The sequence below is a fragment of the Sarcophilus harrisii genome, chromosome 4, assembly GCF_902635505.1.
Source record: "Sarcophilus harrisii chromosome 4, mSarHar1.11, whole genome shotgun sequence".
In the NCBI taxonomy this organism is placed as follows: domain Eukaryota; kingdom Metazoa; phylum Chordata; class Mammalia; order Dasyuromorphia; family Dasyuridae; genus Sarcophilus; species Sarcophilus harrisii.
Genome location: NC_045429.1, coordinates 235,339,422 through 235,360,774, shown reverse-complemented (window position 1 = coordinate 235,360,774; position 21,353 = coordinate 235,339,422).

The following is a 21,353-nucleotide window of genomic DNA, read 5'->3' as shown; positions in this document are numbered from 1 at the left end:
AGATGGAAAGACAGGAACCATTTTTCCTTTAATAATAGATGGCTTAAATATTAACTTATAAAGTAGGGATATATTATATCAATTAGGGATGAAAATTACCATAGAATTTTAGGAGGGGTCATTGCTACTGTGGCTTCCACCACTCTAAAGGTGAATACTAACACACCAGTTATGAGTGGAGCAATGAATGGACTCTGTCCAAAGAGAAAACATCCACTCTACATCAATTAGTACAAGAATAATTAGAATTAGGACACATTGAGGAAACAAATAGCTCATGGAACTCCTCTGTATTTGTTATAAAGAAAAAAATCTGGTAAATGGAGAATGTTAACAGATTTGAGACAAGTAAACTCAGTACTTGTTGGAACTGTATACTGAAATTGAAAATCAGACTGTATTTGTGATCACTAGAGCTCATGTATCAATGCTTCCTGTCAAAAGAACCTTAAATCGCCATTAGAAAAAAGAAAAGTATCATTGAAAATAGGAGCGTAAGTAGAGTTATTGAAACTCCAGGATCAATTACGATGTGAATTCCAGATAAAACTGCTGAAAAAATCAAACATTGGTTTGATATTACCCTTTCATGGTGGTTAAAATTAGAATCATGAATTGCCCTGTGTGTTGTTATGTTATTACTGCTTTTCTTGTTGCCCTGTAATACTAGGATACTTTTATAGATCTTTCTCCACCATTCTTTCAGAGGTTGCAGCTCAAGAAAGGACTTTTTATTAAAAAGATAAAAAGGGGGAATTGCAAGGATATAGGATTCTGCTAAGAGGGAGTACTGAGGCCACCTTGACCTTTGATGCACAATAGGTTTTCTGCCACATTGCAGAAACATCCTTGTTGAACAAGGAACATTGATTAGTGATCGTGGAAACTAGTGTAAACCAAGGGTCACAGCCAGTGGCTATGAAAACAGGAATGTCTGAACTGGGCCTTTCACCTGTGAGTGAGCTGCTGAATTGCTGAATTGGCTCTCTTCCCATTGATAGATACCATGCATATGCAAAGCCCATGAGCTGCTTCTCTGAATGGTGATTGGGACTTGTCTACTGTTCATGCACTGATCACGCTTGCAAAAAGGTTTATCAACAAGACTGTATGGCATAATAAACTGGAGCTCTTATCACACCCTATGAGTCTCCTGCCTCATTCATCTCACCTCTGAGAACAAAGGGCTCATGTGCCATGAGTTCTTAGAAGATGGCTGTAACAATCTATCATATATAAAGATTGAATAGAACCCACCTCTAGCATAATTTATGGAACCTACCTCTTTAATATAGGTTAGAAAAAGCTTCCTCACCCAAAATGGAGCCATTTTGGTTTGAATGGATTATGCTCTTCAGGACATATATCATGATGGGTATATTCTGATCATTTCACCAAAATTCTAGTAGAAATAGATAGACTCTATATCTGGTGTTAAACTTGGATGTTTGTATCCTATCTGAGACACTTAACAGCTCTGTGTTTCCAGTCAAATTAATTCACATCTCTTGATTTCAATTTCCACATTTGTAAAATGAGAGAGTGGAACCTCTTAACAGAGAGGTGATGGACTCAAAATGAAGAATGAAAACACATTTTTGCAGATGACCAATGTGGGAATCTTTCTTCCTCCCTTCCTTCCCTTCCTTCTCTCTCTCTTTCTCTTTCTTGCCTTTCTTTTTTTAAGCTTGGCTACATTGTTTTGTTAAAAGAGTTTTTCTTTTTTTTTTTTTTTAAATAGGTGGGTGGGAGGGGCAGGAAGACCAGGGATAGGGTGAGAGAGAAAGAAAGAGAGAAGAAAGAGAAGAGAAGAGGAGAAGCGAGAGAGAGAAGGAGATCCTGGTATGGAAGAGATTGTGGGTCTCATGTTCTGATGGTTTTTACAAAGCAAAAGACTTTAACCAGTGTGCAGGAGAGCAGTTAGCATTAACTCCCAAAATATGAGTGAGTACTGCAGGTAGGTGCTATTCATCCTGCATCCTGTAATCCTAGGGAGATCGCATTGTTGACATTTCTTTCAGGCCTTGCCTTCCCAAGAGGTGCCTTGCCAAATGCTGTAAGGGTAGATGAGTCCATGAGTCAGGTTATGAAGATGCTAATGGCACTCTTCCAATTAAGCCTTCTGAGAGACATGAAGATCTTGGCAGCAAAGAATGAGAGATGGCTCATAATGTGAGAATTATGTCCTACTAATTCTCTCCACTTCAGTCTCCAATGGACTCCTGGAAGAAAGAGATATTTAAGAAAGTCTGCTAAGAATGCTGCCATCTAGGCCTTCTTCCACCATTTCTGAGGGATTGCTGAATGTCTGGGTTATCCTGAACAATTTTGCAAAAATCAATTCAACTGCTGTTCATGAGTGGCCAGTGTATCTTCTTTCCAGAAAACTTTTGAATTTAGCTCATAGTGTTGGGTGAAGGATAGGACAAATAACAGAATTGTTGATGGGCTTTTTAATCTAGGGAAGAAAAGAATTAGGAAGGATATTGTAACTATCTTCAAAATTTTAAAGACCTGACATGAGAAAGAGTAATTAGATTTATTCTATTTGACTTCAAAGAATGGAACCAGGAGTAGGGGCTGGGATAGTGCAAAGAGATAGGTGTAGAGTGGATATTAGTAAAAATTTCTGAATAATGAAGACTATTTAAAAATTGAACATAGATTTAGAGCTAGAAGGAACCTTAGAGATCATCAGGTACAACTTCTTCATTTTAGAGATGAGGAAAATGATGCTCACAGAGGTGAAAGGATTTGTCCAGGGTCAGATAGCTGATATGTATTTAAGATAAGATTTGAACTCATGGTTTCCTGACTTAGATTTCAATACAATTATCCCTCCCATAAAGTGGGGATTAGGAATGTGTCACCACTCCCAAATCTGGTAAATTCATATAAATTTTTTAGCTCTCCCTTTATAGCAGAGAAAAAGTATGAATTTTTTCATTTTTATGGGATGTTTACAGTAACTGACTGTAAAATTTGAGTTAAATATTTGGTCATAGGCCATGTGTTGTCTATTGATCTTTGTGTGTCATTTGAGACTTCCACAGAATTCCCCTCAATTCCTATTTAATTGCCTAAGCCAACCCATGAAATATAAAAACTGTGATGAAGAAAGTCACAATGCAGAAGGGATAACTATATTCTCTGCTCTGCATTTACATTATACTTAACTAAATGGATTGTGAGTTCTTCAATAGAGGTCTTTAAGCAGTGACTGACCATTAATCAGGGATGTTATTGAGGCAATTGCTACTGGGGCTGGAATAAATGACTTTTTATATCTTTTTTAGTAACTCCTTGTTATATGATTGTATAATTCTGATAAGTCAGCATAGTTAAATTTAGAAAAACACATTACTAAAATTTTAATTGTTGATGATTTGCTGCCTCCCCCTTTATCATAGCAATAATAATACCACTAAAGTAGTAGAGAAAGTGCCTGCATTGTTGACATCAAGAACTTTCTGAAGTTTTGAGATATTCTTATCTCTGTAGAAAAAGAAAGAATGGAAGGTTCTCACTGTCAAAGTAAGGTGACTAATGACTGCAATCTTAGTTTTATATTGTAGCTATTTGAACTGTGAATCTTCAACCAGAGATCTCAGTTCCCAATTGTACATAAAATTCCTAATAATACTACGTATATTTTATTTCTCATCCCTATGGATTTGACGTTTCTTTGTTGAATATACATTAGCATCATTGCCTTTTGCTTGGACTACTTTTACTGGAAAGTTACAGTGCTGCCTGAAAATGCATTAGGACCTTGTAAAAATAATTCTTTATTTGCATCAATTGTACTCAGATGACAAGATTATAGTGTATTGTTTATCCAAAAAAATAGATAAATAAGATTTTGAATGAATAATTGAGTTTCTCATTGAATAATGAATTTCTCAAAAGTAGAATTGTGAATGTTTCTCAAGGTTGGAGCACAGAATAAAACTCACTGAAGATGATTTTCTTTTGACTTTTAGCCAAAAAAAAAAATGTCCTGTGGAGCTCCAGAAAAGTTTGTTCTCCTTATAACAATAAAGAAATACATTTTGAGTCTTAGCAAGATTTCTCCTTTCTCTAATTTTTCATTTAAAGTCTTCTAGATACAGTAGAGTAACTTTTAAAGATTATATGTGATAGTGAGGAGTGCGGGAAAGAAAGATTTTTGAATCTCTAATAAGATCACAAACAGTGTACTGAATTTGTCTACAGGCTACAGCAATGGTTCATGGAACAGCCATAGAATCATCAACTCCTATGAATACCTGGAATGTGTGATTTCTTTGAGATGTCTCTTTTCCAGAAATATGTATACTGAAGAGGCTAGGAAAAAAGAAGGAAGTAGCAAGCATTTATTAAATGCTTCCCATGTTCCAGTCACTGTGTTAAAATTATAAAAAGAACATAAAGAAAATAGAGTTTAAAGAAATTATAGTTGCACAATTTTTTAAAGGATAATCATCTACTGCTATTTCAAAATACTTGGAAAAAAAGTTCCCACTAAGAAGACCAAGCATTTAGAAGTGAGTAGAAGGTCTTTAGTGAGACTGAGGTTAAAAAGTATTAGTTGGACTTGTGACTTTATTTATTTGAAGAACTCTCTACCAATACAGATTAGCAACTAGCAATTTATAGTCTGAGGCAGGTATCTAAAGCTTTAAGAAGTTATGTTATGCATGTTCAGGATCACATAGCTAGGCTGTGCTAGAAACAAGACTTAAACCCATATTTCCCTAACTTCAATGCCATTTTTATATTCATTATGTCCAAAGATATATGATGCAAACTTGAAAGAAGAAAATTTGGGATCCAAAACTCATTGATAGTAAAAATCTGAATGATATAAGAAAAGGTTTAGTTAAGTCCTGAAGAAATATATAGAATGGTACCTAACTGTATTTTGTAACCTAGTGGGGAAACAAATTAGCCCTTGGACTTGGATTCAAGAAGAACCCAAATTCACGTCCTCCACTTACACAATACTCTTTTTATTTGTAGGCAAGTCACTTAACTTCTTAGTGGCTCAATTATGTCTCTAAGAATATAAGCCATAAATTAGTTTCTAATATACATTGATAAAGGGAGTTTAAATCAGTCAGCCAATGAATATTTATTTAGTACCTTGGAAACATTAGAATGCATGTCCCCTTGGTTTTTCAAGGAAGAAGAAATAGAAGCAGATAATTGGAAACTAATGGGAAATCACCTATGTGAATATTATAATGTTAATGGTCCTGATTCAATTTCTAAGGAAACATTCTATATATACACAACATAATACAATTGGCCTTAAAGAATCCCACAAGTTCTAGAAAAAAGAAAAGTTCTAAGGAGAACAGTCAAACAAAGAAGCATGAGAAGAAAGAGGAAGAGAAGGGAGATAGTAATGAAAATATTTCTGAAAGCCATGGGGAGTTAAGTGAACTTAAAGGGAGGGGTGATTCTCACTCTCACAGCCCAACTTCACCTCCACCTACACCCAAGCAGGCTTTTGATCATCCCCCATCATCTTCACCTTCCTGGGTAGAGGGAGGAGAAGAAGTGGGAGGGACAGTGATATCACCAGCACCTCCCCCCCAAAACAACCACCTCCCCCCATGATTCAATTGCAAAAAGCACTACTTAAAGCCAAAGAGGAAAGGCAGAATACAGATGATTTGAGAAAAGAAATTTATCCTTTGATTGAACAGCTTAACTCTTCAGGTCAAGAAAGGAGAAAACACACTCCTGTTGATCTAGAAATTATCAAAGACTTGAAAAAGGCTTGCCCTCTTTACGGATCTACATCATCTTATGTTAAGATGTTATTACAGAATTTGACTTATGAAATTTTAACCTCTAGTGATTGGAAATCTTTACCAAGGACATGCTTAGAATCTGGACAAAACTTGCAGCTTTCTGAATATTGTGAACTCTGTGGGATACAAGCCCAATGATATAGGCAAACTGGAGTTAATATACAATCACCCGTGACCAACTAACAGGTGCAGGTTCTTATGTAGACAGTTCAGCACAGATTAATTACCTCATATTAGCATATGAGCAAATTGCTTCTGCTACTATCAAAGCATGGGGCTTTCTCCCAGGTAAACAAGATAGAGGAGAAGCCTTCATGAAAATAGAATGAACCTTTGGAATAGGTCCAAATGAACCTTTTGCTGATTTTGTGGGACATCTGCAGACAGCTGTCATACAAACTATTGGTAAAAATGTAGCAACAGAAATTATGATAAGGCAACTTGCTAAAGAAAATGCTAATGAGATTTGTAGAAGAATTATACTACAATTACACAAGGGTGCTGTTTTAGAGGAGATCATAAGACGCTGTGCCACAGTGGGCACAAATACCTTTTATACCCAGGCTATGATGCAGATTTCCCAAGATCTGAACATGGGAAGACAAAATCCCTTTTGGCAAGGGACTTCCAGAGACACTCATCAATGCTTTCAATGTGGTAAAGTAGGGCATTTGAAAACTCATTGTTTGCATAGAGACAGAGTAAGAAAACAGGGTGGAGGAGCAAGACCCCAAACCCCATGTCTAAAATGCAACAGAGGTTTCCATTGGACATCAGAATGTAGATTGATTCAGGGAAACGGGATGGGGGGCCCAAATAAAAAAAAGAACACTTGGGGCATGATGGCAACCGATGGTACACCCAGAGAGAGCTGAGAAGTCCAATCCCCAGACATGACCAATCAGCCAGGAAGCCATCTGATGGGAGAAAGGGATTACACAATCAATCAGCCAGGAAGCAATCTGATGGAAGAAAGGGATTACAACTGGGGAGAATAGAGTTGTATGCAGCTGGGACTACTGAGATATCCCCTGTAGAGGTGAAATACATTTCTCTCCAGCCTATGGATCAGGAACAGTAGGCTTGACCATTTCATCTCTTGAGAGTACTTACAAAACAGTGTCCATCCATACACTGACGTGGGAAATTAGGGAATGTGTAGCTAAAATCCCAGTCACTAATACAGGTAGACAATGTATGACTTATCAACCAGAAGAAGTAGTAGCATCAGGTTTACTGATACAGACTCCTAATAGGCAATCTATTGATAGTTGCCCAGATTCTAACTTTAGCAACAGAATCCAGGAATATACTGGACAGCCTCTGTGACAGCTGATCAAAATATGCTCACTATCTATATAAATGGCATACTATTAGAAGGGTTAGTAGACACAGGTGGAGACTATTCAGTCATTAGAGGTGTCAGCTGGCCCAGTCACTGGCCAAAGATTAAGACAGACACCTACATGTCTGGCATAAGGGGATCAATAGCAGCTGAAGTTAGTGCTACCCCTTTGAGATGGACATTTGAAGGCAAAACAGGAGTTTTTACTCCTTTTATAGTTGAAAAAAATCCCTATCAATCTGGGGGGAAGAGACATTTTACAACAGGTAGAATTACAAATGAGTGCTTTGGTTTTTTTAGGCAGGGTTGCTGTTGAAAGCCTGCCAACACTCTAGAACAGTGGCCCTTAGGTAGCGATAAAATTCAGGCCTTATTATATATAGTACAGGAGCAACTTGACCAAGGACACTTACAGCCTTATCTAAGTCCTTGGAATTCCCCTGTATTTGTTGTAAGAAAGGAAATCTGGAAAATTGAGAATGTTGATGGATTTAAGAAAAGTAAATGAACAGATGGAAACTATGAGAACTCTTCAGCCTGGACTTCCATTTCCTACTCAATTCCCTAGAGAATGGCCTCTTTGGGTTATAGACTTTAAGGATTGTTTCTATTCTATACCTCTGGAAAAGGAGGATATGAAAATATTCGCCTTTTCAGTGCCCAGCGCTAACTTAGTTGAGCCTAATAAAAGATATGAATGGGCAGTTTTGCCACAGGGAATTAAAAACAGCCCTACTGTGTGTCAAATGTATGTGGCTGCTGCTCTTACTCCAGTAAGAAAAGCATTTCCAAAAGTAATGTTATTACATTACATGGATGATATATTGGGATGTGAAACCTGAGGAACAAATGTCAGAAGCATGTCTTCAAAAGACCGTAGAAACACTAAGGAATTACAAATTATACATAGCGCCAGAAAAAAACCAAAGACATGCTCCTTTTCAATATTTAGGATATGAAATATACCCTAAGGTGCTTACAGTACAAAAACTGTCCTTAAGAACCGAGAAGTTAAACACCTTAAATGACTTTCAGAAATTGATAGGAGCTATGGATGTGTCTAGTGTTAGGCTTGACTACCTATCAATTGCAACCATTATATGACATTTTAAGGGAAGACCATGCTTACAAAAGACCATTAGCTTACAAAAGAAGCTGAAGAGGCTTTGAGAGAAGTTGAACTGGCTTTATCCCATGTGGTTGAAAGAGTCACATAAAAATCCTTGGAAATATCAGTTTTTGCTACACAAGAGGTACTTATAGCAGTCCTTCATCAAGGAGACAGTGTGATAGAGTGGATGAACCTCCCAGCACAACCAGAACAAAGCCTTACTCCTTACCTAGTGCTTGTGGCTAGAATTTTATTAAAGGCCATTAAGCATGAAGTACAATAATCTGGGATAAGACCTGACAGGAAATATACCTTTTATACCAATGCACAAATTAATATAAGCTGTGAAACTATCCCAAAATGGCAAATTTTATTGGCCACGGCTCCAAATTTTACACACGGGTTTCCATTAAAAATAACCCAACTACTACGTAATTTGCAATGGATTCTTGAAGAAAAGGTTTCTAAAGTTCCTCTTAAAGGACTATCTTTACAGATGCATCCTAACATAACATTTGAGCTGTATACTCTTGTGACTTAACTATAAAGAGAATAATATCAACTCCTTTTCAGTCCTCTCAGCAGAATGAATTGTATGCAATCATTCTAGCTCTTGCTTATTATCCAGGAGATATAAATATAATATCTGATTCAGCCTATTCAGTAGATGTGGTACAAAGAATTGCCACAGCCCAAATAAAATTTGTAGCTTCTAATATATATATCAGCTCTTTAAGGAAGTTCAAGAGCAAGTGAGAAAGCATCCAGGTAAGATTTATATCTTGCATGTCCACTCTCATAGTGCACTTCCAGGTCCTATTTTTGATGGTAATTCAAAGGCAGATAGCCTTCCAAACATGTTGGGTAATACTCCTTTATTTTAGGCAACCCAAGAATCTCATTCTAAATATTATTAGGCTGCTCGAGCATTACGTTTGCAATTTGGGATAACAAAAGAGGAAGCTAGGAGCATAGTAAAAGCCTGTCCAGCTTGCCTTCCTTTCCAGCTCCTATGCCACTCCAGGGAACTCTAGTGGGGTGAGACCCAACGAAATTTGGCAAATGGATGCAACCCAGTATAAATCTTTTGGTCATCTGTCTTTTATCCATGTTGTAGTAGATAACTTTTCAGGGTTCACTTTTGCAATACCAGCAGCAAAAGAGACAGCCCAAGCAGTCACTGAATTCCTTATATAAGCATTTGCAATTATAGGTGTGCCACAAGCAATAAAAACAGATAATGGACCTGCATATACTTCTAAACATTTTGCACACTTTTGTACACAGTATGAGATTTTACACACCACTGTGTGTGTAAAATCTGGTATACCTTTAAATCCTCAAGGACAGGAAATAGTAGAGAGGAGAAACAGAGACATCAAGACACTCCTCCAAAAACAAAAGAAAGGGGGAGCCACAGATAACTGTAGAGAACTTCTAAATTTAGCTCTTTATACAATTAACTTCTTGATTTTTGATAAAAATGTACTGGCTCCAGCAAACAGGTTTTATAACCTGCTGGAAGGGAAGCTGTCCAGTGTGAGCAGCTCCACTATCTTTAGATAATTGCCCTGTGATATGATGAGATACAGCAAGTGGTGAATTGAAAGGACCAGATAGGTTAACTGCTTGGGGCAGAGGGTTTGATTGTATATCTACAAATGGAGAAAGAATCAGATGGGTGCCAATGAGTTATATTTGCCTTGTCCATCAAAGAGGGATGGAGAAGATCCTTGAAATGAAGGAGAAGACCCAAGAAACATTGGGTGGTTGCATCACTGATTGTGCCCACCACTGAAACAGCATGGCAATTATAGTAATTGACTCATGGACATCAAAAATTGTTAATGAGACTCATGCAGGATTCCAGAACCCTCAGGAATCATTGGAATCCCTGAGACATGTTAAGATTCTTATAGGACTTGAAAACCCTCAGAAATCATTGGGTTCCCTGAGACATGATAAGACTGTTGCAGGACTTCAAAATTTACAGGAATCATTGGATTCTCTAACACATAATAAGACTGTTGCAAGACTTCAAAAACTTGCAGGGATCATTGGATTCCCTGACACAAAGTAATGGACAATAGATTGGTTTTGGAGTATTTCTTGGCTGCTGAAGGAAGCGTATGTGTGATTGTTATTTATATACCCTCCTTCTAAGACTTCTGAAAATCTCTTACAATACCATGTTGATTCATATTGTTTGTTATATCACTACTTGCATGTACAATTCATACACCACATTGAGCCTGCACTGGCCGTGGGGATAGTCATCTCTATTAGCCTATGCTTTATTGCTATGTGCTTGTGTAATACCTCCCATGCTGATGGATTTGTGTATACCTGTTTCTAGAAAGCCCCTTCAGCCCAGAAACCTGCTAACACTATCTGGCTTGACACCCCACTTCCCTTTGGTGTTTCTCATCTCTCTTCCTGAGAAGTCAGGGAGTGCATGATCATCTCCTTTTTAGTGCTTTTACCTCCCTTCCTGAGAAGTTGGGGGGGGATGTGATTACCTCCTTTTTGGGATTCTCACCTCCCTGAGAAGTCAGGTAGGGCATGACCACCTGTGTTCTAAAACAAAAGAAAGTGGGAGATGTAGAGAGCTGAAACTTCAAAAAGTATGCTTAATCAGACAACTGAGCACTTAAGGCTAATTACCTATTTGATATTGAGATAATATTCTATGTACATATTTAGATGATATGGTGATGTGATAGCTCTCTTCACTTGCTTGCTGAATGTTTGGTGTTGAGATAATTGTAGGCAAGGATTGGAGGGCTGGAGGAGAGAAGTCAGAGTCACTTGGTGGCAGGACAAGGAGGAGAGAGACTGGAGATTCTGGGCTCCAGAATCCAGGATACATCTTTGGCAAGCTGCCACACAGCTTAAAGGTATGGAGTTTCATGCAAGGAACATCAAGGAGTCCAGTGTAATAGATAACAGATCTTATGTTAAATGTAAAAAAAAAAAAAAACAAACTTGGAAAGGGAGGGCAGTTTATGGAGATTTTTGAATGCCAAAGATGATTTTATATCTGATCTTGGAGACAACAGGAAGACATTGGAGTTTGTTGAATGTGGGGGTGCGGTGAGGTAGCCTGGTCAGACCACTTTGACAGCTAAGTAGAGGAAGGACTGGAGTGGTGAAGAGTTGTTCCATTATGCATTCTTGAAGAAGATGAACAACATCACAAGGATGATGTCTTAAATTGTACATGAGGATTTAAGGAAGGCAGACTGTACAAAGTCATTAGCCTTTCTCTCTTCTCTACTGATTAGAGTCCAATGGCAAGACAAGAATCAAGATAACTAGTGATGGCCCAGGATGTAAGGGTGACCTTGGTCTATTAAAATTAGGGTCTTCCCCAGGTCTCAGTTTGTCTAAGGTAATGTCCATCAATAACTAAGGACTAGGTAAAAATTGAGACAACAAATGGTCTCGTTTACCAGGTAGAGAAAGAGACCACAATGGTGAGTAATGAAGGAGAATGAAAAGGAGGAGGAAGGAGAAGAGAAGGAGGAAGAGGAACAGGAGCAGGATGAGGATGACAATGATGAAGATGATGACAACAACAACAATTGTGAGAGACTTGAAACATGGAGATTAAACATGGAAATTAACCAACAGGCTATTAGAGTATTCCAGATATGAAGTGATGAGGATCTATACCAGGATAATTTCAGCGTCAGAGGAGAGAAGGGGAAATGTATGAGATATAATGCAGAGATAAAATGTACAGGTCTTGGAAACTGCTGGAATATGTGGGGTGAGAAGGAATAAGGAGTTGAAGAGTCTGGATTATTGGGAGAATGGTAGTGCCCTTGAAAGAAGTATTTTGGGGGAAAGATAATGTATTCAGTTTTTGACATGTTGAGTTTAAGATGTTGATGGGACATCAAGTTTGAGATGTCTTATAGACAGTTAGAGATCCAAGACTGGAAGTCAGGAGAAGTTTAGATAGGTAGATTTTTTTTCCTCAGTATATTTTATTTTATTAAAGCTGTTTATTTACAAAGCATATGGATAATTTTTCCAACATTGACTCTTGCAAAATCTTTTGTTCTAAATTTTCCCCTCCTTCCCTCCCAGCCCTCTCCTATTTAACATGTTAATATATTGAAGTACATGTTAAATCCACTATATGTATACATATTTGTACAATTATCTTGCTGAACACACACAAAAATCAGATCCAGAAGGAAGAAAAAGAAAAACTGAGAAAGAAAACAAAAGCAAATAATAACAGAGTGAGAAAGCTATGTTGTGCTCCACACTCTGTTCCCATGGTTCCCTCTCCGAGTGTAAATGGCTCTCCATCACTGAACAAGTGAACAAACCATCACTGGTTTGAATCATCTCAATGTTGAAGAGAGCCATATCCACCAGAATTGATCATTTTATAGACTTACTGTTGCCAGGTATAATGATCTCCTGGTTCTGCTCATTTCACTTAGCATCAGTTCATGTAGGTCTCTCCAAGCCTCTCTGAAATCATGCTGCTGGTTGTTTTTTACAGAACAATAATATTCCATAGCATTCATATACCATAATTTATTCAGCCATTCTCCAGTTGATGAACATCCACTCAGTTTCCAGTTTCTTCCCACTACAAAGAGGGCTGCCACAACCATTTTTGCACATGTGGATGGATCCCTTTCCCTCCTTTGAGATATAATCCCAGTGGAAACACTTTCTGATCAAAGGGTATGGACAGTTTGATAACTTTTTGAGCATAGTTCTAAACTGCTCTCTAGAATGGTTGGATTCGTTCACAGTTCCATCAACAATGTATCAGTGTCCCAGTTTTTCCACATCCCCTCCAACATTCATCATTATCTTTTCCTGTCACTAAATAGGTAGATTTGAGAATTATTGTCATATAGATAAAATTGAATCTATGGGAGCTGATGATTTCATTATGTAAAATAATATAGAGGGTAAAGAGAGAAAACTCTAGGACATAACCCTGAGGGATGATGCAAAGATCAAGAGAATGACCATTTCTGCATGTAGCTGAGGTAAAGTAAAAAAGTAGATAATGAAAAATGAGTAAACAGAGCATCTTAGAGGTAAAAGTATTTAAAAATTTAACAATATATATATATATATATATATATATATATATATATATATATATAGTAAAAATATATGGGGTGACATTTAACAATTGAGATATCAGGGTTAAATAACAGGCAGATGTTAGGGGTCTAAATAGGAACATAAGTAGCTTAAGTCACTGTGGTAACAGGTGAGGTTTCACACTGTAGAATATATATATATATATATATATATATATATATATATATATATATATTGAATTTCTCCAGTATGAGGTAAGGAATTGTGGGGGGAAAATTATGACATAGGCTCTGAACTCATTGATGAAAGAAGATGGAAAGTTAGTAGATAACAGAATTTTGATTAGATAGCAGATGAGGATTAAAAGAATATCAGAAGAGAAGAAATTATTGAGTTATGGTGGTAGAGATTGAACTTGGAAATGACATTGAGAGGTGAGGAGTATTCCAATTTCCCCACTCCAACCAGTGAGGTAGGAAAAGAGTTTTCAGCAACCAGTGGTAGAAAGAGTGGCAAGAGTGATTCTGTTATAAGGAGAGAGTCAGAGCTCAATGAGAACTAGAAGATGGAAATAGTGAGAAAGGAAAAGTTTTAAGATGAAAACAAATTTGTTGTATATGAATCAAGTATTCAGAGAGCACAGTGAAAGGAATAGGTATGTTTAGAGTGGGGCATTTGGGGGATTTGTATTGAGAGGGATCACAATAAGGATGGGAGATGCAAAGTCAAAAGGCAGCGGGAGATGTAAAATGGAGTTTGAATATTGACAGCTGGATATTCAGAGGCATTGGGATAGAGAATATGACAAAGTAGGAGTTTATTATTCATTGACAAATGTATTCAAATGCATTATCAACAAAACTAGGAATAGAGTCTTAGGACCTTAGCTAAGTTGAGCTCTGACGTGATAGCCTTTTACCTTGACATTTTTGTATATTAATGAAATTAGAGAGCCAGACCAAAAATAAGTTAGAAGAAAAAAAAATAGCAATTAGCTCAATATATTTTTGGAAACCGGAAAGCTGATATCCAGGACAGAGGAAAAGTATTTTATTGTCTCATAGAAAGGACAGAGAACACGAGGCATTCTTTTATCCTTTCTTTGCCAAATGGAAAATTCAAATTTTCAATGTTTCTTGCTATGCCAATTTCCAAAATTGAACAGGCATTATACCCCCAAATAAATGTTCATTTTCTTGATCCAAGTCATGAAGTTTTCAGGGTATAGTTTCAATCACAGAGATATACATATAAAGCAGTGGAAAAAAGTCCATCAGGTATTCTTTGAAAGAAAGGTAAGTAATATGTTCCAGATGTTTTCTTGTATATTAACTATAGCACTCAAATGTACCTGAAGACAGAGGTATATCATTTGTCATTCAATGGAAAGAATGTTGAAATTGGAGTGAGAGGATGTAAGGCTTCAATTCTGGTTCTCTTGCTTACTACCTGTGTGTCCTTGGACTAGTTACTTAATCTCTCTCAGCTTGTTTGTTAATGTATAAATTAGGGATACTTTATAAGATTCTTTCTAATTGTGATCCTAAGATATGAAAGCAATTTTCTTAATTATTTCAGTAGAAGAAATACTTACTAATATACTGCATAAAAAATTCAAAGAAAGCATTTAGGATCATAAAGTTAAAGAATTATAGATTTAGAGCTAAAAGGGATTTTAAAGATCCTTTAGTCCAACAACCTCATTTTATAGTTAAGGAAACTGAAACCTATTGGTCACAAAATTAATAAGTGGCAGAGCCAGATTTTAAAGTCTACCAACTTTAAGTCCAGCATAATTTACTTTCTTATTCCCAATATGAAAAAAAAATCAATATAATTCCAATTTATTCCCAGGTTCTTCAAAGCATAGTTATTTTTTGCTTAAATTTATGAACAAAACCCAGAGTTTAATCACTGGTTGGGTCATAATAAAATTTTAAGCTAAAAATTCTGCTTTTAAAAGTAGAAGCTTCTCAGGATTTTAAATCTAATATCGTCTTTGAGGTCATTACCAGATACTCCAGATCATGTGACATCACCTCTCACCAATAACTTTGTGCATTAAACTTTGTACATTAAAAATTGCTTCCTGTTTTCTGAGTCTCTCTGCCATTTTGGTCTCCTTATTACCAGTCCCAAAAGTTTTGGGCACTTTTTCTGAATATCTTGTTTCTTTTCTTTTCTTTTTTAAAAATTTTAAAAAATTTCTGTCAGTTCCCTTGAATTTCCTTCTCTGGGTTTCTTGCTGCTGGATTTCCCATTATCATTTAAAATGTGTATTCCCATTCCCTGGGCTACAGTTTGGTTCCAGCTTTTCAGTTTTTTTTTGCCCCACATCCTCTGCCTTCCCCTTTTCTCCCCTCCCAACGTATGTGTGTGAGTGTGTACACATGTATGCATGTATGTGTATATTTTCTGATTCCTGAAATCTCTCTCTCTTTCTCTGTTTCTCTGTCTCTGTCTCTGTCTTTCTCCCTTTCTTTTTCCTCTTCCTTTCCCTCTCCCTACTCTCTCTTCTGAAATTACTTTATATTTACTTATTTGATTGTATTTTGCTTTTCTAGAATGGAAGTAGAATGGAAGATCCTTGAAGACAGGGATTATTTCATTTTTCTAGTTCTATTCCTTGGTACTAAAAACAGCACCTAATACAAAGAAGTGTCAAATATATGTTAGTTGAATTACAGGAATAATTTGTTCTATTGGGATTCACTCTATTGTACTTTGCAGATGTGTATTTTTACAAAACTAAGGTTTGTGAAAACCCTATGCTGAGCAAATCTATTACTGTCATTTTTCTCACAGCATGTGCCCTTTTCATTTCTGTGTAACATTTTATTAATTCTCACAATATTTCAATTTTTTCATTATTTTTATATCTGTTATGGTGCTTTGTGATCAATGATCTTTGATGTTACTATTGTCATTATTTTGGGGCACCATGAACCATGCTCACATAAAACTGTGAATGAACTTAATTGATAAATGTAATATGTGCTTTGATGGCTCCATTAATCAATTATGTCCTCAAGGCTCTCCCTAGACCCTGAGCAACTACAATGTTGAAATTAGTCCAGTTAATAAACTTAAATGACCTCTAAATGTTTGAGTGAAAGGAAGAATCAATTTATTGGACAAACTTCATTCTTGCCATGTTTTAAGAAATTACCAGTCAAATCAACTTTCTGCAGACATCACCCCAATTAATCAGTAGTCATCAATACTGAGGCAAAACCCTCCACCAACAAAAGATTATGACTGGCTGAAGCCTTAGATGATGGCTAGCATCTTTTTTTTCTTTTTCCTTTTTGGCAATAAAATATTTTAAATTAATGTGTGCACATTTTTTGCAGACATGATGCTATCACACACTTAATAGACCATATATAATACAAATCTCACTACAATTTATAAGCACTACGAAACCAAGAAATTTATGTGACTTGCCTTATTGTGATATTCCCATCATCACATTATTCTGGAATCAAAGCTGCATTGTCTCTGAGTATGCCTAAAAATCTTCTTTGAGATGGCAGACCCGTGATAGGAGTTATCTACACTATTTCAGTCACTGAAATCAAGCAGGAGTTTAGGATCATAGATTTAGAGCTGGCCAAGTTTTGTCATTTCTACTTCCATTATATCTGTCATCCATCTCTTCTCCACTCACATAGCTATTATCCTAATTAAGTCCCCCATCGTTTCTCTCTTGGACTATTGCAAAAGACTCCTAATTGATTTTCCTGCTTCTAGCCTTTTACTCTTATCCATCCTCCCCATAGCTACCAAAACAAAGTTCCTTAAATATAAATATAACTATGTCTTTCCTCTGCTCAAGGAACCTCAGTTATTCCTTATTACCTGTAAGGAAAAAGCTCCTATTTGAAGCTCCTTGGTTTCAATATATCTTTTTAGACAGATTTTAACAAATTTCTCTTTCATGTGCCAAACTAGCCTGTTTACTGTTTTCTATACATAGCATTTCTTCTCTTCCTTTACACAACCTGGCAATATGTTTGAATGCTTTCCTTCTTTATTTCTGCCTCTCAGCAGTAGGAATTTTAAATTTTTTTCAAGGTTTGCCCAATATCTCTTCTACTCTATGAGGCTGCCATGTTTTTAATGTATTCCTTCTTTCAAACTTAAAAATGTTGAATTTATGTCTTCAAATTGAAGTTTAGGTTCTTCCTTTAGAGAGGTAGCTCAGCTAGTCAACAGACCCTTAATACTTAATGAAGCACTTACTATGTGTTAGGCACTGTGCTAATTACTGGGTTTACAAAGAAAGGAAACAACATAGTCATGACATTAAGAAACTCATTCTATAACTATGAATATTCATGTATATATAAATATATACACATAAATATAAAACACACACATATGTGTGTATGCTCACATACAAACATATATACATATATGTAATGAATGAAGACTTCTGAAAGGTGGATTCCAATCTATTAATTAGACTAGCCTGTAATCAATAAATTTATGGTCAGTTGTTTCTCTTGATAAACAAAGATTCCACAGGAGACTCAAAAGTGCCTTAAATCCAGTGTGCCTTCCGAAAGGCAACTCCCTTGATGTGTGAAATTCAACGACAATTGGTGGATATTTAAAGAAGAGGTGGGCTAAAAGTCTTCAACTAGTAAATAAGGATTGATCATGAGACTCAGCAATCTAAAGGCATTTGGGCAGCAAAAGCCATTTCTTTCCCGAACACTTTGGCAAGTTTTCTACTTCTTGAGCTGGATTGTCCCATAGTCTAATGGAGGGGATCAAGGACCTGGGATTCCTCCCCCAACCAAAGGCTCTGCCCAGACTGGTTTCTGTTTATACTCTTAATAGAAATTAGATTACCCAGTTGGGTAGGATTACACCTGACCTAGTTAATAAACATGTGCCTTAGGGGCCAGAAGTAATTTCCTCACTCAGCCATGCCCTTCAAAGATTGACATTTTAAGGAATTGGATATTAACAGAAATTGGAGGAAAAGGATGGATCACAAATTAAGAATTAGTTATTAGTATATCAATTTCTTTCAATGAATATGAATAGAAACTAATCTCAAAGTGAAGGCACTGGTATTGGGAAGGGTTTGGTAGAAATAAATAAGGAAAGGTCTCCTGAATTGGTGGGATTTGAGCTTACATTTGAAGGAAACCAGAGAGTTGGAAGTAGACTTAAAGAAGAGTATTCCATGTATAGAGGTGGGGACACTCATAAGAGTCACAACATGGAATGTGTGCAAGGAATAGCAAATAGGTCAGTATCTCTGGATTATAGAGTATATGGAGGAAAGTAAAATGTAAGATTGGAAAGTGGGAAGAGACCACATTAAAAAGGGCTTTAAAGGCCAAAGAGAAGATATTAGATTTGACCTTGGAAGTAATAGGGAACAATTGGAATTTATTTGAGGTGGATGTAATTAGGCTAGTAGGTGGCACAATGGAGTACCTGGCCTGGAGTCAGGAAAACTCCTCACTGAATTTAAATCTGTCTTCAAACAGTTATTAGGTATGTGACTGGGCAAGCCATTTAATCATGTTTACTTCATTTTCTTCCTCTGTAAAATAAGCTGGAGAAGAAAATGACCAACTACTACAGTATCTTTGCCAGAAAACCCTGAATGGGATCATGAAGAGTTAGACACAAATGAACAAGAGAAAATTACTTTGAAAATTGATTGAAGGTTGCATCAATGTGGAGCAATATAGAAAGAACTCTGATCTTGAAGTCAGATGAATTGGGTCTGAATCTCAGCTTTGACACTTGTTATTTGTACACTTTTACTCTTGTCCTGCATATCTCAATGTATTACTGCATGGAGAAAGCAAGATAATTTATGTAAAACAGCATCCTACCTATGTAAAATATGATTGTTATTATTATTTTCTTCCTAGTGCAAAAGTCTATGTGATTTTTCTCAACCAGAGACAGTATTGCTCATAATGATTATTCCACACATAAACAGAATATTGTTCTATCAAAATGGGGGAAAAATCTAACATAAAGCAGATTGAGAAAGGGAGAGGGTGGTCTCTCTCTCTCTGTCTCTGTCTCTCTCTCTATAGTCCTTTCTTGCCTACCTATCCTTTCCACAACAAATTTAAGAAAATGTTGTGTAGCATATGAATTTCTATAACCTTGGAAAGGACCTGTTTTATGCCTAAGATTAAATATCAACATCTCTAAATAGAGTCCCCCATGTTATTGGGATTTTGCTATGGACTTTGAGAAAGTAGCTCTGAGATTATAAAGAAGGGAAAGGGACCTGTATGTGCACGAATGTTTGTGGCAGCCCTTTTTGTAGTGGCTAGAAACTGGAAACTGAATGGATGTCCATCAGTTGGAGAATGGCTGAATAAATTGTGGTATGTGAAAATTATGGAATATTACTGTTCTGTAAGAAATGACCAACAGGATGATTTCAGAAAGGCCTGGAGAGACTTACACGAACTGATGCTGAGTGAAATGAGCAGGACCAGGAGATCATTATATACTTCAACAACAATACTAGATGATGACCAGTTCTGATGGATCAGGCCATCCTCAGCAACGAGATCAACCAAATCATTTCTAATGGAGCAGTAATGAATTGAACTAGCTATACCCAGAAAAAGAACTCTGGGAGATGACTAAAAACCATTACATTGAATTCCCAATCCCTATATTTATGCACACCTGCATTTTTGATTTCCTTCACAAGCTAATTGTACAATAATTCAGAGTCTGATTCTTTTTGTACAGCAAAATAATGTTTTGGTCATGTATACTTATTGTGTATCTAAGTTATATTTTAATATATTTAACATCTACTGGTCATCCTGCCATCTAGGGGAGGGGGTGGGGGGGTAAGAGGTGAAAAATTGGAACAAGAGGTTTGGCAAGTTAATGCTGTAAAGTTACCCATGTATATATCCTGTAAATAAAAGGCTATTAAATAAAAAAAAAAAAAGAGAAAGTAGCTCTGAGATTCTGTAGTATATATATATATATATATATATATATATATATAAGGTGATGCCATCAGATTAATTTATTGTACAACTCTATGAAAGTAATCCTTTGCATTTAGAAGGCATGATCACTTTAGTTAATGATTCTACAGGATTTGGGGATCTTTAGATGAAAAGATTTGTTAAATTTGGAAAAAAAAAGTCTTGGGAAGTGGAATGTCATTACCTCATTCCCTATTATTTATCCACATGTAACATTCAATTTCAAAGTTCCAGCCAAGAGTCTATAAATCAGTTTTTGTTTCATCCAATATCTCCCCTGGTAGTGTTTTCTCCTTCAGTTCTCTGAAAAAATATACAATAAGGGTTCATTGTATGATGAACATTATAGACAGTTTGTTTTTGCTACGTGGGTAAAACTTTCTATATATCATTTATTTTGAAATTTTCAGTCAGTTCCCACATTTTTTCCTCTGGGTGAATATTACTTTGCAATGACAATGAAAGTCGATGGTAAAATAGGTAATGTTTAGATAGAATTCTAGGAAACTAGATTGAGGCACTTATCTTTAGTTTCAGTTTCTTTGATACACACACACACACACACACACGCACACACACACATATTTGTATATGTTATGATTTATGATTTCTGGCATTAAGGGAGCTGTTTCTATTTGATGTCTTTCCCTGATGCAAAATTTAGTGGAATTTCCCTCTCTTCTAACGTCATTTCAGCTAAATCTCAAAAATTAAAATCTAATTTTTCTAGTTTGTTGAAATTTTTATATTTGTGTTCTCACATCTCTGTGTAACAACTAGAAAAGTGATCACAGAAATACATACAAATGGAACATATCTCCCATCAACTATTCTTTGACTCTGACAACATGAAAGCACACAACTTAAAAATATATTTTTAAAAAGGAGAACAAAATAGAAAATTATTTGATCTGATGATTTTGAATTCACTAGGAATGTTTTCTTTGAAAATATAGATTTTCAGAAATTTATGAGCAAAACTACAAAACACTTTTCACACAAATTAAGTC